Genomic DNA, 18,262 nt, shown 5'->3' on the forward strand with positions numbered 1-18,262 from the left:
AACTCCACCATTCCCTCAAATTCTATAGTGACTGTTTTTCTTTGTTTGCTGAGATGCCCCGTGGTTTCTCTTGTGTGTGGTCTTCTGCACTGCAATGGTCAAAAAGCCTGACTTTTAGATGATCTGGATTGATTAAATGGATTCCGGCCTCAGTTCTGCTGATAACTAATTAGCAGGATCACCTCAATAAGTCAACGCACTCCACTGGCCTATTTTCTCTTCTGTAAGATGAGGGGCTGTTTCTTCCAATTCCAGGTAGACCTGCGTTGGACTCTCAGTTCTGCCACTTAACTGAGACCTGTGATTTTTGCTTTTTCTGAGCCTCCGTTTAGTCGTTATTAAAATGGAGATAAGACTGAAAACCGCCGTGTAGATTATCCAGTGCTGCAATGAGGATCAAATTGTTAAAAAGCATCACTATATTTGATCACCATTCCTACTCCTGTTATGTGCGCTCGGACAACTTAATCTTTCTGTGCCTCTGTTTTCTCACGAATAAAAGTGGAGAATAATAGTACGTACCCCCGTGCGGTTATTGCGGGCATCAAATGAGATGAAAATGAGTTAAGGGCTTAGGGCAGTGCCTGGCACATAATTAGAGGCTCAAAATATGCGAGCTAATGTAATTAGCATTAGATTACTACTAGCTGTTCTGTGGGCCAGAAGCCCAGGATAAACAGTTTCATTCTAAGGACAAAACCCCAAAGAACCGTACCCCAGGCTGGAAACAGTGAAACATAATGGAGCATTTCTTTTTCAAAAAGCAATTGGCCCGCCCAGCACTGGGTTAGGACCCGCCCAGTCCTCATTAAATATGGCAGCGAGCAGGGCCGACTTACTGCGGTTGCGCACGCGGAAACTCCTCCTTCGCCGCTTTCTCCGCCCGGCCGCCTCCGCGGCTCGCCTCGCCCCCGCCCCCGCTGGGCCGAGGTGCCGGGGGAAGGCCGGCCAGGGCGCGCACGCGCAGACATTGGCTCTGCTTGGCCGATACTTGCGAGGCGCCTGTCACATGAGCCGCGCGCCCGCTCCGCTCCCCCTCCTCCCGGCTGGGCTGTGAATGAAGCTCTGCCGGCTACGTGGGGCGCTAGCTCAGCTTGGTGTCCTGGACGCCAGAGCCGACTGAGTGCTCGGCCCGCCGGCGGCCGACACGGGCTCCGCCGCCCCTGACCTCGGCGACAGGTAAAGACAGATGGGCTGTCGCTTTCCCCAACAGGTCCTTCGCCGGCCGCTGGCCCCCGGCCCACCCGCGGAGCAGCCCCGGGGCGCAGCGACACGGGGGAAGCGCTCCCCCCGCTGGCTCGGCCCCCCGGAGATGGGGGTTCCCCTTGCCCGGCCGCCGCCGCCTGGCACTCGGAGGAGTTAGACCGGCTAGTTCTAGCCAGTGCAGGGCGGCATCTTCCCGGGAGCCCTGCCCTATTCTCCGAGCCAGGGTCCCTGCGCTGTCCCAGCAAAGTTTTCTCGCGGAGCGGCGCCAAGCCCGTCCCGCTTTTGAATGGGGGGAGGCTGGCTGCAAGGCGTCCCCTTTCCCGGACTGGGGCAGAGTGGTTTTGGCTGGTGAGGCTCTGTCGAGGCCCCGTTCTTCTTCCTCCTGCTCTGGACTCGCAGGTTTGTGTGGGTCTTCGCGAAGTGGACTCCAGGCTCTCAGAAAAGTCGTAGCTGCGAGTTTTCCTTCTCCCCCCGCCCCCCCCCTTAACGCGGGTAGCTGGTTCTCTCCAGACTTTCTAGGCTTGCGCTTGAGCGCCTTCACCCTGAAGGGGAAAGCTTTACCTTCACATTGATGCACGTTTACCTTTCTTAACATTGCAGAGCAAATCGGTTTCCTGGAGTGCCAAGCAAGTTGTCCGTGTGCCCGTGTGATAACGTCAGTGTAAGCTACCCCGAATAAGTGAGGGAAATCCAGAAGCGTGGAGCATAAAAAGCCAGTAAGAATCTGCTTTACGTCAGCTTCATACATTTATTAGCAACTACCCGGGTTTAACTTCAGAGATGTTAAATTTCGCCTGGTCCCACGAGGCGCGGACCACTACTTAACTGTACGCGAAAAAGAGGTGGGGGGGCGGGGAAGGCAAACCCAAACAAACTGTCCCAGGTTCCAGATAAGTCATCGGAGCGCTTTTTCCTGGTGAATTCATCCTTGGACTTCTGAGTTCCTAAGTTTTCTTGGACTTTGCGAACCTTTCCTTATCCAAAGCATTGTTTTTTCCTCTTTCGGTGCTTTTGGGACTAGTGTACACATTGACACTCTTGTCTTAAAAAAAAAAAAAACCAAACAAAAAAAACAGTCGTTAAGGAAGACCAAAATGATGACTCTAAAGTTTGAATGTCTTCAGTATGTGTGCGTTAGCGCTTTCACTTCGGGGGTGGAGGTGTTGCTGGTCTAAAAGCTATGGAAATAGCAATGTCCTTTCATGTTGACCAAGTCAAGAAGGTGAGGGCTTTTTCTTAGACAAAGCAGATGGCTTGTATGCTAAATAAGGAAGACCAGTTTATTAATTAGGAACTTGTTTAAGTGGACAGCACGGTATTTAATATATTAAGCCGCTGAATCAAACGAAGTAGTCGGACATTTCCTTTTCTCCCCCCCTTCTCATTCCTAGCTCCTTTCCTATCCTTGAAAGTTGTATTGTCCTAAGACTGAATTTGACGCTTTCAATTTAGGAATTAGCTGAGTTAATTTGGTTGTCCTTAAATTAGTATTCTGTTTTTACATTTTTCTTTGTTTTTGGTTCTTCTTTCCCCTGCATAGGAAAGCAGTATGTGTTCCCTGTAGGACTTTGGCAAAGTGTGGGAAAGTATAATGGAGCCGAGAGGAAGAACCATGACCCAAAGGGCATTGCTCTTAACTTTTTTTTATTATGCTTCCTTTCTTTTCCATTCCGATACAGGGGCTATTTTAAAACATGAAGTATTACAAAATTTGCTCTCCTTTCTACTAATTTTTAAATGTAAAGTTGGTGTTGGGGAGTAGGGGAGGACATTGGATATTATGCTGCTCTTCATTTCCCAAACTGTGGAACTTCAAGATAGGAAAGACATTTAATGGTTATCTCATTCAACCACCCATCCTTTGAGATTCTGAAACCTATTTACTGAAGATCCAGTGATTCATGCAGAATTGGCCAGCACTCAGTGGCAATAGTAACTGACTCTAGATCTTCCCATTCTGTCTTTTTAAAGCAATACCTCGCTGGGAAAAACTTGACACTGCCCATGTCTGCATATCTTTGAAAGAAAGGTTCAAAGAGGGACAGGAGGTAACTTTTAAGGATTTGAAATGTTTTTTTTCCGTTTAGGTATTCATTTTTCTGTTCACATTTTCAGGTTCAGGGCTTGAGCTACTTGCAGAAAACAAGGCCACACAGCTGCTGTTGCATCTACATCCCATTCGAGCCTCCCTACAAAAGTGGAGGAATTTGGGAAACTGAGTGTGTGACCCCCAAAGTGGGAGAGGACAGGATCAAGATGGCCATGTGGCAGGGTAAGAAATCAGCACTTATTTCTCTAACTGGTTTTTCCTCCTTCTCTATCCTCCATCCCAACCCAACCCTCCAAGCCAGTGGCAGGCAGCCAGCTATTTCTTTAATTTAACCCTTTGTCTCCACAAGACAAAGGATATTAATTTGAAAGACGTTGCTGCTAGCTAGAAGTTTAACGTATTTTAAAGTAGGGGTGGAGGGGTAGGGAGAGGGAAGTCACTGGAAAATGTAACGCCAGAAGCATTTTCAAAGAACTCCCTTCGCTTGAACATGTGCTTGTGGGGGTTATATGTGAGGAAACAGAGGATTTTTTTTTCATATTTGTGTTTTTCATTTGTTTCCGGCACATTCCTATCATAAGGTTCCCAATGGTGGGGGAGACAGATGTCAGCACCTCTCTGGCTTCCTCTTCCCCATAAAGACTTTAAAGCATATTTACTGTTATAATGTTTATATTTGGTGATAGAAGGAAAATGCCTATTTTAATACTGTGAACTACCCAAGAGCAAAACTCAACGATATCTTGCCTGGTGGGTTTACATCTCTTGGGAATCTGGAATTCCTACCACATACGAAGTTATTTTTATTTTTGGTGGGGTTGAGGATTGTGCCTTTGGGAGACTATCAGCATTTCTGGGGGTATGTGGGATTTTTATGTTTCTTGAAAGGGCGTGTGGGTTTAAGAAATGATAGACAAACGCTGCCTAAACTGGTCTATGACCCACAAAAGGTTAAGGACCACTTAGATGGAGTAGAATATGCAGGAACTTGAATAGCTCTAAGTATTCAACAGGTAGGCTTGTTGGTTGTCTGAGGTATCTGTTAAAACTGTCTCCTGCTGGTTATGGCTTCAAGTGTGAAGGCACACAAATGTAACAAGTATTTTTGACGTATGAGGATCATCAATTTGAAGATGTTTATTGAAAGGGGATTTGGCCTGTATTGCTTGCTTTGACGCACACAGTGGACGCTGATTAGGAGCAGTTTGGAAATTCTTGTTTAAATCCCGGGACATTCTTTTATTCAACAAACATGATACTGAAATGTGCAAAACACAGAGCCCTAGAGGGTTCCTTGTCTTATGGGAAAGAGAGACATATAAACAAATAATTGTGTTAGGTTGAATTAAGTGTCAGAATAGGGAGAGGTGCAAAATGTGACGGAAGCCCAGAGAAAAGCGTGCTGAATTTTGAATTTTGAGCTGGTCTAAAAAAAATGAGTGGGAGTTTGCCAGATGGGCAAATGAGAGAATTGCATTCTGGGCAGACAGAGAAGCACTGTTTGGGAACTTCCAAGTTGCTCCGTTTGCCTTGTGTGAGATGTGTGGGCCATGACCTCGGATGAAGCAGGGAAGGTAGTCGGAGGCCAGATAATAAAGAACCTTGTATGTTCTAGGAAGGATTTTACACTTTATCCGGGAGACAAAGATTCTAAACAGGGAAGTAACATAATCAGATTTTGTTTTAGAAAGATTACTTTGGCAGCAGTGTTGAGGTGGAGTTGGAGTTGGAGAGAAAGCAAGCCAAGAAGTGGTTGGAAGGTTTCTGGTAGAGTAGTTGAGGGAAAGAGATGGGGGTCTGAGCAGGAGCCGGGGCAGCAGGGGCAGAGAGCCACGGGATGAATTCTAGAAATGTCCTGTGCCGAATGTGGGGTGAACAGCCCAGGCTGACACCCAGTCTGGATACTTGGGGCTGGTGGTGCCAGTCACTGAGATGGGGACCACAGGAGGAGGTCAGAAGGGTATGGGGATGGTGGGAAGTTAGTGTCCTGACTTTGGTTTGGCCTCTTTTGCTTGGGACACCTGTGGGCTGTCAGGTCTGTGATTAAAAGGTAGTGCTGGGAGTAGGGAACTGAAGTTGGTGCAGGTGGGGGATCTAAAGTTTTGTTCCTAATGACGCAGAAAGAGCTTGTGTTTTTTTCTCAGTTTAATGGGAAACGTCGTTAGTAGTTAATGATTTATTTATTTTCTAATAAAAACATTTTAATGGATGCCAGTTCTTAATAAAACGGCGTATTTTCTTAATAAATAATGTATCTTGCTATCTCAGGCCCTGAAACCGGATCTGCTTAAAATGACATCGGAGTAAAACCGAATTTTCCTAGCATTAGTGAAGAGGGGAGTATTCCCTATAACTAATTGCAGCTTATTCTTTGTTTTGCGCAACCTCTGAAGTGACAAGCATAGTACAATGATAGTTTGGCTGGCAGTATGGTATGATAGTTAAAAATATGGTTTTGGGTTCACCTCTACTGGTCCTGTCACTTGGTAGCTGTGAGATCTTGGGCAAGTCCCTTAACCTCGCTGTGTCTCAGTTTCCTCCTTTGTGAAATGAGAATAATAATAGGACTCACCTTATAGGGTCATTTTGAAGATTAATCTCTGCAAAGCACTTAGGACCTCGTAAGTGCCGTGTAAGTGTGTGCCTTTATTCTTAGTAGTAAGACATTTAGAATATTGCTCAGCATATAGTAAGTGCTCATTAAAATTTAGCAGTAGCTGCTGTTGTTACTACCATTACTATTGCTACGACTTACATGACTACTACTGTTGTCACTATTATTTTGCTCTTAGCCTGAGGTGGGCCGGGGGCCCTGTTCTGTGGAGGGAATTTCAGGTTGTCCTTGGAAGCCCTGCCCTGTGGTCATCTGTTTGGGACTTTAGGTAGAAGTTTCAATCTGGAGAGATCCTTAGAAAACATCTAGCGCAACCCCAGAGGTTAAGTGACATGTCCATGCTCACACAGGTTGATAGTGGTGACAGGACTAAAACCCAGGTGTCCTGGTTCCCTCTTCCAGTTTTCTTTCCATGGGCTCATGGAAGAGGGAATGTGTGGGTCTCTTCTCAGCTCAAGGAAGCTCTGAGTCAGTTTCTGGAGCTAGTTGAGGAACTCTAAGAGCCAGAGGAAGTCGAGTCTCCTTAGCCTCCCGGGTCAATGTTGTCTAGCTCCTCCGTGGAGAATTTTATCAGAATTCCCATACTTCTTAAACACGGTCAACATTATTGACTTCATTCGATGAAGCCCTCTAACACATTTCCTGGCTCCTTTAAACAGAGTTTACTGGGCATAATTTAATATTTTTGGTAACTCAGGGTCATCATCAATACCATCAGTTTTCTTGGTCTAATGGTCAAGAAATTATTGACAAGAGGACTAGCCGGTTTGGGGTGGGATGAGGGTGGAGACGTGTGGTCAGGTGTTACTTATTTATTCAAGTACCGTTGTGCACCAGGCACTGTGCTGAGCCCTGGAGGTGCAATGGTTAGTAAAACGGGTACGGTCTCTGCTTCCATGGAGCTTGCCAACGAGGATAAAGGTAGCATTTCTTATGCACGAAATGATTTATTTAACACATGTGCCGAAGTAATTTGGAAAAAATGACACCAATATAAATTTAGAAGATGAAATGGTGTTTCTTTTAGGAGGGGGTGCCTCAGAATTGTCCATGGTGCTTTTACAAAGGTGCCTGCTCAGGTGTCAGGTCCCTAAATTGTGGTTCAGTCTTAGGACCTGAGCATTAAAAAAAAAAACAGAACAAAACTCTAAGCAATTCTAATGTGTAATTCTGTTTGGGAACTGCATCATTAAAGAATTAAAACTTTTTTGGGCACCTGGGTGGCTCAGTCGTTAAATGTCTGCCTTCAGCTCAGGTCATGATCCTGGGGTCCTGGGATCGAGCCCCGCGTCGGGCTCCCTCCTCAGCGGGAAGCCTGCTTCTCCCTCTCCCACTCCCCCTGCTTGTGTTCCCTCTCTCGCTGTGTCTCTCTCTGTCAAATAAATAAATAAAATCTTTAAAAAAAAAAGAATTAAAACTCTTTTAAAAAGAGAGTTGATAACAGAACTCAAAAATATAGGAGAATATATAATCGTGGGGTAGGGAAGGTATTTGCATAATATCAAAGGTAAAATAATGAATAAAATATTAATATAATCAACTACATGAAGATTTAAAAATTCCTCCCAAAAAATACAGTTAATGAGAAAACTGGAAGCAATTGCAACAAGACTCATTTTTTTTTTTTAAGATTTTATTTATTTATTTGAGACAGAATGAGAGAGAGAGCACATGAGAGGGGGGAGGGTCAGAGGGAGAAGCAGGCTCCCTGCCGAGCAGGGAGCCCGATGCGGGACTCGATCCCGGGACTCCAGGATCATGACCTGAGCCGAAAGCAGTCGCTTAACCAACTGAGCCACCCAGGCGCCCAAGACTCATTATTCTTAATACATAAGGACAGAGCAGTGGGGCGCCTGGGTGGCTCAGTCGTTAAGCGTCTGCCTTCGGCTCAGGTCATGATCCCAGAGTCCTGGGATTGAGCCCCGCATCGGGCTCCCTGCTCAGCGGGAAGCCTGCTTCTCCCTCTCCCATTCCCCCCTGCTTGTGTTCCCTCTCTCACTGTGTCTGTCTCTGTCAAATAAATAAAATCTTAAAAAAAAAAAGAGCAGTAAGAAAAATGTGTTTGACTAGCAAAGGATGGGAATAGGAAAATACATCAAAGAAGAAATATAAATGGCCCATATATGTGAAAAAATGTTCTCAGTGATAGTCAAAGGAAGGAGATTTAAGATGGCATACCATTTTCTCCAATATAATTTGCCAAGATTAAAAAGGAATGACAAAACTCAGTGTTGGCAAGGACATGCGGAAGCAGGCATTCTTACACACTTCTGGTGGGAATGTCAGTTTGGCAGTGTTTATCAAAAGCTTTAAAAACCATATTTACCTTTTGACCCAGCATTTTTTTTTGGAATTTATCCCAAGGAAGTAATTAAGGATGTGCACAAAGGTATGTCAATAAGGATATTTATTGCAGCATTTTCTAGAGCGGGGGAGGGGGGAATTGGTAGCACTTGCATTCTAAAGTAGCGATACAGTGGAATACTGTAGTTACTAAAAAGGATAATGTTGACTTCTACTTATTAACAGAGCATAGGTCCATAATATGATGTTATATGAGTGGTGGTGGGGGAAGCAGATCCCAGATTATCAATAGTTCAAAGTCTGGGCTCCGGGGATGAAAGGCCATAGCACAGGGAATAATTTAGTCAATGGTATTGTAATATACCATTGCATGGTGACAGTTACATGGTGACAGATGAGAGCTGCACTTGTGAGCACAGCATAAGGGATAGACTTGTGGGTTCACTGTATTGTACACCTGAAACTAATGTAACATTGTGTGTCAACCATATTAAAAAAAAAAAAAAAGTTGGGACGCCTGGGTGGCTCAGTTGGTTGGGCGTCTGCCTTTGGCTCAGGTCATGATCCCAGGGTCCTGGGATCGAGTCCTGCATCGGGCTCCTTGCTCAGTGGGGAGCCTGCTTCTCCCTTTGCCCCTCCCTCTGCTTGTGCATTCTCTCTCTCTCTGACAAATAAATAAATAAATAAATCTTAAAAAAAAAAGTCTGGGCTCTGAGCTTAGGGTTGGATTGAAATCCCAGCTTTATCAGCTGGGTGACATTGGGAAGTTTCTTACCTGAGTGTTCCTCAGCTTCCACGTTAGTAAGAGGGACAAAATAGCAGCAAACCTAATAGTTCCCAACTGGTACACCCATTAGGATCACCTGGGGATCTCTTAAAGCCTCCCAAGTCCCGGCCTCACCCAGCTGATTAAAAGCCACAATCTTTGGGGACTGGATGCAGCCTTCTGGAGTTTTGAAGCTCCCTGTGACTTCAGGGTGTAGACAAGTTTGGGAACGGTGGAGCTAACACATAGGGTGGGTGGGAATATGAGGAGATCCCAGTGCCTGGCATGTGGTAAGTAGTCAATACATGGTAACTATTATTAGTAACTTATTTTTTAATAATATGACCCCATTTTAATATATGATCTTGTGTCCATGTGTGTATAATATAAAGAAAAATCTGAGGGGTTGCACAAAGAAGTATTAAAAAAAGAACTTACAGTTGACTTTGTTTTTGCTTATTTGTATCTTCCACCTTTTCTGTAAATAATATGGATTCCTTCCTAATTTTTTTTTTCTGAAGGAAATCTCTGATATACATGCACAGCTTTACATACTATTGTATTTATAATAGTGAAAAACTGAAGACAGAGTTTGCATAGTAGGGGAATGTGAGTAAAACCAAACCAAGGGTTTGGTCAGAGCAGTTTTTTTTTGCTACTAATACTTCCTCAAGTACTCTTGTGATTTTTGGCCATCTCTCCTATTGACTCCAGAAACTCTTTTGGGAGTGAGAGTGGGGACAGGCAGGGAGATTGTGCAAAAATTGGGAAATTACACTTCATCTAAATGTGGGGGTTACATAATAAGGTGAGGTGGCAAAATATGTCAGGATACCAGTGAACATAAGGCAGGGGAAAATGGTAATAAAACAGATAGTTGCAATGAGAAACTCCGATCCAAAGGAAGTATGTTTCGACCTCGCAGATTTTTTTTTTTTTCTTAGCACATCACAGTGTATTTGTAAACACTCTGGTGATTTAGCTAACACATGCGGGCGGTGGGGAGCATCACAAAGCAGTTAGTGGATTGATGACAGAGCTTCAGTGTGAAATCTGGATCGCTTGTGTGGCTTGAGAGTTGGACCACGATCATCTCGGAGAAGCCATCTGCTCCTGCCTGTTGACCAAAGCATTAGTATCTGCAGGACTCTTAAACAAAAGTCACGTTGTTAGAGCAGGAGTAAGGACGCAGAGCATCCTGCCCCTCCCCCCCCCTTTTCTCTTTATCTGGCAGTCTCACCTATGGCAGGTCCAGGAAAAGCGTTCTTCAGTCTCTTTTCATGATCGCCCCCTACAGCTCCTCAGCGGGGCAGAAGAGGTGGGGGGATGGGTAGGGGGTAAACAAAAATAATCTTTCAGAAAATATTTCTCTAAGAGCCAGCCATTCCTTCTCAAGCTTAGGGCTGTGGAAGGAGCATGGGCCTTGGAGTCTGATACATCTGAATCTGAACCCAGCGCCGCCAGGTGGTAGCCCAAGTTACCTAAACCCTGAAAGCCTCGATTGTCTCATCAGGGGTCAAGTGTAGCCTCGGGAGACAGGCTCCCTGGCTTTGTATATTGGCTATCACTGCTAGCTGTGGGCAAGTTATTTTATCTCTTCGTGCCTCACCTTCCTCATCTGTAAAATGGGTTAATAATCATCATACCTACTCATAGGAGGATTGGGAGGATGAAATGAGTTAATCCATCTAGAGCCTTGGCACGCTGCCTGCCACTTGTTAAGCACTCACCTTTACTATTAAAATATGCAAAAGGCTATGACAATATTTGCCTCTCACATGGTCACGGATGAGAATGAGAATCACCCACTCACTCACCTGTCGTAGCTGTTCTGATTGTACTATAATTGTGGCAGAAAGAAAAAGCAATATACTCTTAAAGGGATGTTTTTAAACTGGAAGGGATCTTTCAAGACATCTCATCTTACATGGGAGGAAACTGAGGCCTAGTGAAACTGATTCTGGGTCACAGAGCTGTCGCATGGTGCGTCGAGCCAGGACGAGGCCCCAGGCTCCTGATGATCAGCACTGCTTAGCGCGCTCACTCTGTCAGTCGGCCTGCCTGTTTAGCTCTCCTGCAATTACACTGCCTCCCCTAGGCCTGGCTATTTTATAATTTTCTGCTAAATGTTAGTCTTCCCCTCCTATGCATTATTGTGACTTTGAAAAGTTTAGGGTGGTCCCCCCCCCCCCCCAAAAGAATTGTTTTTTTCACTGAGGCTTCCAGGGTATGTTTTTTCTTCCAGTCACTCTGTTGACATTTTTGAAATAAACTATAGGTTATGTTTTAACCAGAATTATGATTCAAAGCTTCCTGTTTCATGTAATGCTGTTCTGTGTGTGGCAGGATGGGGGGAGGGGGGACTAGAAAGTTTCACTCTGGATGGCAGCAAATGCCAGGTTCTCCTTCTTTTTCCTGCCTTTTGTATTTATCGACCTGTGGCCAGACCAGAGAAGCTGTTGAGGAGTTAATAGGATGAGGTAACCCCCTTAGTAATGGCATATTTTGATGCTTTTCAACCCAATGCCATTCAGGCATTAGGTAGCATTTTATTATATTTATTTAGGATTTCTGCCCTGACTACTTCCATGAAGAGCAACACAGAAATTACAACATAGAGCCATTAGAAATAAATCCAGGAAAGGGACTCTCCAGTGGAAATGAAATAGATATTACCAAGCATGTGAGATACTCAGGACACTGAATCTTTTTCTTCCCTGCTTCTGGCTCCCACACAAAAAGAGCAGCACACTAAATTACATTATTATTACTGTTATTATTTTAAGTTTTTATTTTACTCGTAGTTAGTTAATATATAGTGTTATCTTAGTAGTTTTAGGTGTACAATATAGTGATTCGATACTTCCATACCTTAAATCACATTATTGACATCTTCTGGCCCCCAAAAATATTCAGATAGAGAACCCTCCTGGGCCTGTCTGTGCGAAGTCTTCTGGTCCTTCCACCAGCCTCCCTTGCCCTGGCCTGGCCTATGGCTACCTATGACTCAGCACTGAATATTCCCAGGTTGAAATCATAGTTTTTCCTATTTAGCTTGAGAGTGGTGAGAGGCGGGTGGGCAGAGGAATGGCCGCCATCCAGATTTTCAGCTCCGCCAAGGCCTTCTTTTCCTCAGGTTCTGTACCCTGGTAGTAAGTGATAATAATAGAGCTGCATTCTCTCCATTGAATGATTGTACCACTATCCACCCAGCTATCAAAGCCAAAAGTCTGAGAGGCACGGCACAGCCCTTGCTCTTCTCTGCCTGCAGTCGCCTCTTGATGGCCTACATCATTTCAGTAGGGTTGCGTTCCGGGTGAATGTCTGCTTTTCAGCCATCAGCTCAGGGTCATCTCTTCTCCGTAGTCTTTCCTGAGGCCTTGCCCATCCTTGGTAAAATGAGTCTTTCCCTTCTTTGTGTGTTTCCCTGCTACATCCTGTGCCCCTTGAGGGCATTGGCTGTATTCAGTACTTTTGTTTTCGGGTCTGCTGTGTGCCAGGCACTGCATTGGGCAGGGGCTGGGGTTATAGCGGTGAATGCAAAAGTCCCGATTCTTGCCCTCCCTGAGCCTTGCAGTCATGTGGGGGAGTTGCAATGCAAACAAATACACAGATATTTCATTATGAAGTACTAGGAGTACTAGGGAAGTCAAGTCCTATAAAAAGAATAATAAAGGAGACATAACTTATTAGGAGGAGGGGTCTGGGATGAAGCGATAGGTTCAGCTGAGACCCAAAGATGAGTAGGAGCTGTCTAGGCAAAGAGTTAGTTGGGGGAAGGGCGCCTCAGGCAGAGGAAATGAAGCAGAAATCCCTGAGGCGGCAAGAACCTGGATTCTTACCCAGTGTGGTCTGCTGTGGCTGGATGATGGTGAATGAAATACCCAGGGTCATGGGATGAAACTGGAAGGGTGGGGAAGGCTCTGGTCACACAGGGTTTGTAGGCCATGTTGCTAAGTATCCTAAATGCAATGGGAAAGCTTTGTGGATAGATTGGATGGAGCAGGGCAACAGTGAATGAGGGGACGGTCTCATTCATCTTCATATACCGACCACCTAGCAGAGAGTACCCAGCACATACTATGTGTTCATGGAATCTTTGTGAGTAATAATGAGTAATAATTACTTTGCCTTCCTACCAGGGTTACCATGAAGGTTAAATGAAGTAAGATATGCTAAGGTGTTTTGCAAAACAGAAGATGTTAAACAAGTGTTATTCTAGATGTTATTCAGTAGATTCTGTGCAGTGATGCTTATCGATGTTCACTATCACAGGAAAAAACCCGATTCTCTGTTAAAGTAGCAATCTCTCAATCAGATTATCCCATACCACGAATATGCTAATATAGTGAGTTTTATAGTGTGCCTTCATTGCCGGTGACTTTAACTAATTATGGGCGAGTGGAAACCACCTTATATCATACCATTATGTAGCACTTCTGACGTTAGTGATCATTGTGGATGATGTTGCCGGGAGCAGTGTGGGTTTCTCTTCTATGCTGGATTCACTCAATAAACCTCCAAACCTAAGGAATTCATTATTTAGGACCTGGATTAATGCTGAGGAATAGCACCCTCTAAACTTGGAATTGGATGAGGGCAGAGTTAATCACAGTGAGGTGTGGCTGCCACCCACTGTGGCCTTTGGTTTTCTAGAGTGTGTTAAAATAAAAGATGTAACAAAATCATCAGTGCTTTGCTATTTTTGTGTTAAACATCTAGTTTCCTCTTTGCGCTACAGAAACTTCAGACCAGGTGATTGGTTTCAAAGCCCTCTTCTCTGCAGTCAGTGGGAGTATAAATTGTTAGGGCCCATTTGGAGGGCAGTTTGGAAGTCCTTATCAAAATGTAAGATGTGTATATCTTTTGTCTCAGTGAATCTAGTCTAAAAAGGAACTGCACAAAGTCACTGTTCACGAGGATGTTAGCTGTTTCATTGTTGCTACTCTTTCACTGTTGACAATCTTGATGTCCATCACGAGAGACTGGTTATATTAATCATGGTGTACATACACACTCAATGGAATGCTGTGCATTTCATTAAGAAGAATGAGGTAGATCTATATATAGTGATAGGGAATGGTGTCCAAGATACATTTAAAGTGGAAAAACAGGTGCAGAATGGTATTGTATGATCCCATCTGTACAATGGAAAGAAGGGGGAGCTAAAAGGATAGATAGATACGAGTTTGTATATATGTATACTTACATATGCGTAGACATTTTCTGGAAGGATACATGAGAAACCGTTATCAGTTGTTACCTTTTGAGATTAAGGGTTGGGAGGGCGAGGGGGTTTTCATTTTCACTTGATACCTTTCTATACTGCTTGCCTTGTTTACAACAAGCCATAATGCCTTTAAAAAATAAAATATAAATAAGACCTGTACCTCACTTGATTCTTTTCTTGACACTATTATACTAAGAAATAAAAAGGTATAATGATGGTTGAGGCAGAGTCTGGGCAAATCAAGGGCCTCTGTAAGCTGCCAGGGAATCATCATGGCCAGGGGGCTTAGGGGAGCTGTGGTTTTGTTAAAGCTTAATGTTAAGAAAGTAAGTGAGGGAAAATTAGGTAAAAAAATCATGATTTTTATTAGGTTTTTCTTTTTCTTTTTCTGATGAAGCAATTTTAATTATGTCATTAGTTTTGATATGCGGGTATTTTAATACCTAAGTTGCACGGTGATTGTATTCTAGGCCACAATTAAACAATTAAGTGTCTTGGTGTTTGGATAAATAGTTGTTGTTCTTGTTTGACTTGTTTAAATATTGTAAGTGAATGCTAGGCTACAATTTCTTGAGCTTTTTGCCTAAGGTCCTGACGAGGATTGCAGGTATAGTCTTATGTTTGAAATGAAGAAGATATAAGTTGCCTTCTATTTACGTAATGAAGTTTTGATTAAATCCTCAAATGCTTTAAGCTCATTTTAGCTCACTCCCCCCACAAGAAGACTTTTGCCTGAGCTATGAGAAGAGGGATGTTCAAATGAATGTCCTCTTGATTTGCTATAATGAATAATTCCTTTACTCAGCTGTGTGTTTAGAGACCAGAGTCCCTAGCTTGTCTTAACTGACCTTGGTTTGCTAATATTTGGAATTTTAGCCAGTGGATTAAGAAGCAAGACAGGTTTTACTCTTGGATGTATAATTGTACCTATAAGATGTCGAATTGGGCCAGTGGCGGAGCCTGGAGTGTTGGGAACACTTGTGAGAAAAGAGAAAGGCTAAGTAATTTCAGGCTGCAGATTGGTATAGAAAGAGGGGACCCATAAAGAGTGTAACTTTTGAGAGATTTTCTGCTTGTGGAAACGTAGAGCATGAGGAGCTGCCCAGAGTGTGGTTTGAGGTTGAACCTGAACCTGGACCTGGATGTTATGCTTAGAGAACCAGACAGGAAGATTCTTGTCCTTGCTGGTGATCAGGGAAGCTGTTAGAAACGGCCCCAGCTTGGACTTGGCATAAATGAGGGAGGAACTGAGAGAAGAAAGCAGACATCCTAGAAAGAGAAGACCCTGAGCTGTGGGTGGGCTGGACTTGGTATCTGCTGAGAGCCTGTACTTGGCTGCCCCGTGTAGAGGATGTTGCTGAGAGGCCTCACTTCATAGTAAAGTATTCTGATTTGACTGAGGTCGTGGAAGGGAAGAGAAAAATAATAGCCATCATTTATCGATTATTTACCGTGTACTTTTCCCAAGTGCTTTACATGGGTTCTGAGCTTGTAGCTGATAGAGCCTGGGTCCAACCAAGGCAGTCTGGCTGAAGAAGCTGTGCTCTTGGCTCTTCTGTATTCCTAGGTCCATTGCTCCAAGAATTCCTCTCCACTGTCGCCCCCAAGACAATCAGGATGGTGGCCAGGTATGAAAGAGGAAAGCTTTCTATTAGAGTCCCCTGGGTACTCCAGTGATGGTACTAATGAGCAAGTGCGACAGTCTCAGGAGAATAAGACAGCAGAGGCTTAAATAAAGAGTGGATGGAGGAATGAAATGCAAGTCTGTGCCAAAATTCTGGGTTATTTCTAAATCAAATAAGTCATTTAGTGAGTATCTTCTATGGGGAAGACACTACTAGGTGTCATGTGTGCGTCTAAGAGGAAACAGAAGCAGACGCTGTCTTCCCCACAGCTAGTGTCTGAGGCAGTTAAGACACGTGCACAAATTACCATGACCCAAGCTAGTGTTGGATATACATTATAAGAGAGGTTTAGAAAACCATAGAAGTTAGACAAGGGTGAGGAGGGAGCATCTGAGGTAGACCATGTAGTATGGGGTAGGTTCTTCCATAGTTGCTGATGTTAGACATACGATTTCAGGCAGCAAGGCATGAGGTACATTTGAGGGAATGGGAAAGAAGTATCATGCCAGGCCTGTTATACTTATGTGCATTGTCTCATTACATCCTTCTAACAACCCTTTACTGACCAAATGATTTATTGTCAAAACTTGGACACTTCTGAGAGTGAAGCGGTGTGCTAATCACATGGGGTAGGCATATAGACAGGGACAGACCCAGAAAAACCAGGGCATATAAGGCAGTTGATATTATCCTCATTTAACAAATGAGAGAAAGGAGGTTCTAAGTCACAGCTAGAAAGCGATAGAACCAGAATTTGAAACCAACTGTGGCCCTCAAACTGAGAGATCCATACTTTATTCTGTAAGCAATGGGGGCAGTTGAAGGGCTTGGAGCAGAGAACGCCGTGGTTATAACTGTGCAAGACCGGGGGGAGGCAGATACCGCAAATGGGGAGATTAGTTAGGAGATTGCCAAAAGAGGTTCAGGAGGGACATTGCAAGGGTCTGGATATAAGATGTTGACTTTGGGGATTTAAAGGAAGGGATAAATGTGAGACACATCACAAAGGAAGAAGTGACAAGCCTTGACAACTGGTCAGCTTTGGAGGGAGAAGAGTAAATGATGACTCAGGATTTCAAATTCTTTTAGTGAAAACATCATGTTAGCCAAAAGTAGCCATTGTAACCTAGAAAGGTTATGTGAGTTTTCATTAGCATCCTAGACTTAAGGGAAAATCTGCTTCTCAGTACAATTGACTTACTGACTTGTAATCATAAACAAATTATTTGATCTTCCTTTGCCCATATTTACTTATCTGTAAAATGTAATGTTGTCACTAAAAAGCCTCCAAAATAGCAGAGCTTGTCTGAATGTTTTTTTTTTTTTACCTCCGTATTTTCAAAATTTCAAGTGCTTGCGCTCAGTAATGTGAAATTGAATCCCAGTGTTGAGTACACTCACTTTTATATTCTACTGGCAAAGCAATAATGATAGTATTGGTAAGGATGTGTTGTCTCCTGCTTCTGTTAACACCTATCACTAATTGCCAGATGAATTCTAATGCCTGCTTTATAACATTTTTTCTGTAGTTGTCTTAAACTGCTTTTTAAATTATCATTATTTTTTAAAGATTTTATTTATTTATTTGACACAAAGATAGAGCCAGAGAACATAAGCGGAAGGAATGGCAGAGGGAGAGGGAGAAGCAGGCTCCGCACTGAGCAAGGAGCCCGATGGGGGGCTCGATCGCAGGACCCCGGGATCATGACCAGAGCCGAAGGCAGACACTTAACCATCTGAGCCACCCAGGGGCCCCTGCTTTTTAAATTATTATGATTTGACTTTTTAATATGTTTATCTTAGCTCTGCAGAGACTGTAAAAAATACTCGAGGGACAGGAACATATATGTCTCTCTATTCTTCCTAATGCCTTGGAGGCACACAGGAAATATTTATTAATTTGATTTGACCAGTTCATATGGCACAATAAGACTGATTCTACTTTGGTTTTATACATTATATTTTGTTAATATGGTCTCAGACAGCATTGGGTTTTTGGTAGCTACATCTTACTATGAGTTCATAATGAGCCCAAGGCCTACTTTGTTCTCCAAGTATATGTCTGTCTCTCTCTTTTTCTTCTTCTTTAAAAAAACAAAAAAACCAAACCTTTCTGTCTCGGCTTTTACTCATTTTAAACATGAATGTTAAATTTTTATTTCTTGTTCCTCTTGTTAGGTTTAGCATTATCAGACATATTTCATAAATATCTTTAAGTAATTAATAAAATATTGCTTGGTGTATTAGTTTTCTATTGCTGCATAATAAATGACCACAAATGTAGTGGCTCAAAACAATACCCACTGGGCGCCTGGGTGGCTCAGTTGGTTGAGCGACTGCCTCCGGCTCGGGTCATGATCCCGGAGTCCTGGGATCGAGTCCCGCGTCGGGCTCCCTGCTCGGCGGGGAGTCTGCTTCTCCCTCTCCTGCTCCCCTCTCTTGTGCTCTCTCTCTCTCTCTCAAATAA

The 18,262-nt window shown here is 43.7% G+C and overlaps 1 long non-coding RNA gene across 1 annotated transcript in view; it reads left to right on the forward strand.

The window, feature by feature from the left end:
* Positions 1-957: 957 nt before the first annotated feature.
* The window catches only part of LOC145717856 (uncharacterized), a 72,558-nt gene continuing 55,253 nt past the window's right edge, over positions 958-18,262 (forward strand). The window contains exons 1-3 of the long non-coding RNA XR_014141333.1: positions 958-1,179; positions 1,807-1,922; positions 3,322-3,478. This is a non-coding gene — a long non-coding RNA (uncharacterized LOC145717856). The remainder of the gene's footprint in view (positions 1,180-1,806; positions 1,923-3,321; positions 3,479-18,262) is intronic.

The sequence above is a fragment of the Leptonychotes weddellii genome, chromosome X, assembly GCF_054177405.1.
Source record: "Leptonychotes weddellii isolate Sample4059 chromosome X, ASM5417740v2, whole genome shotgun sequence".
Taxonomy (NCBI): Eukaryota; Metazoa; Chordata; class Mammalia; order Carnivora; family Phocidae; genus Leptonychotes; species Leptonychotes weddellii.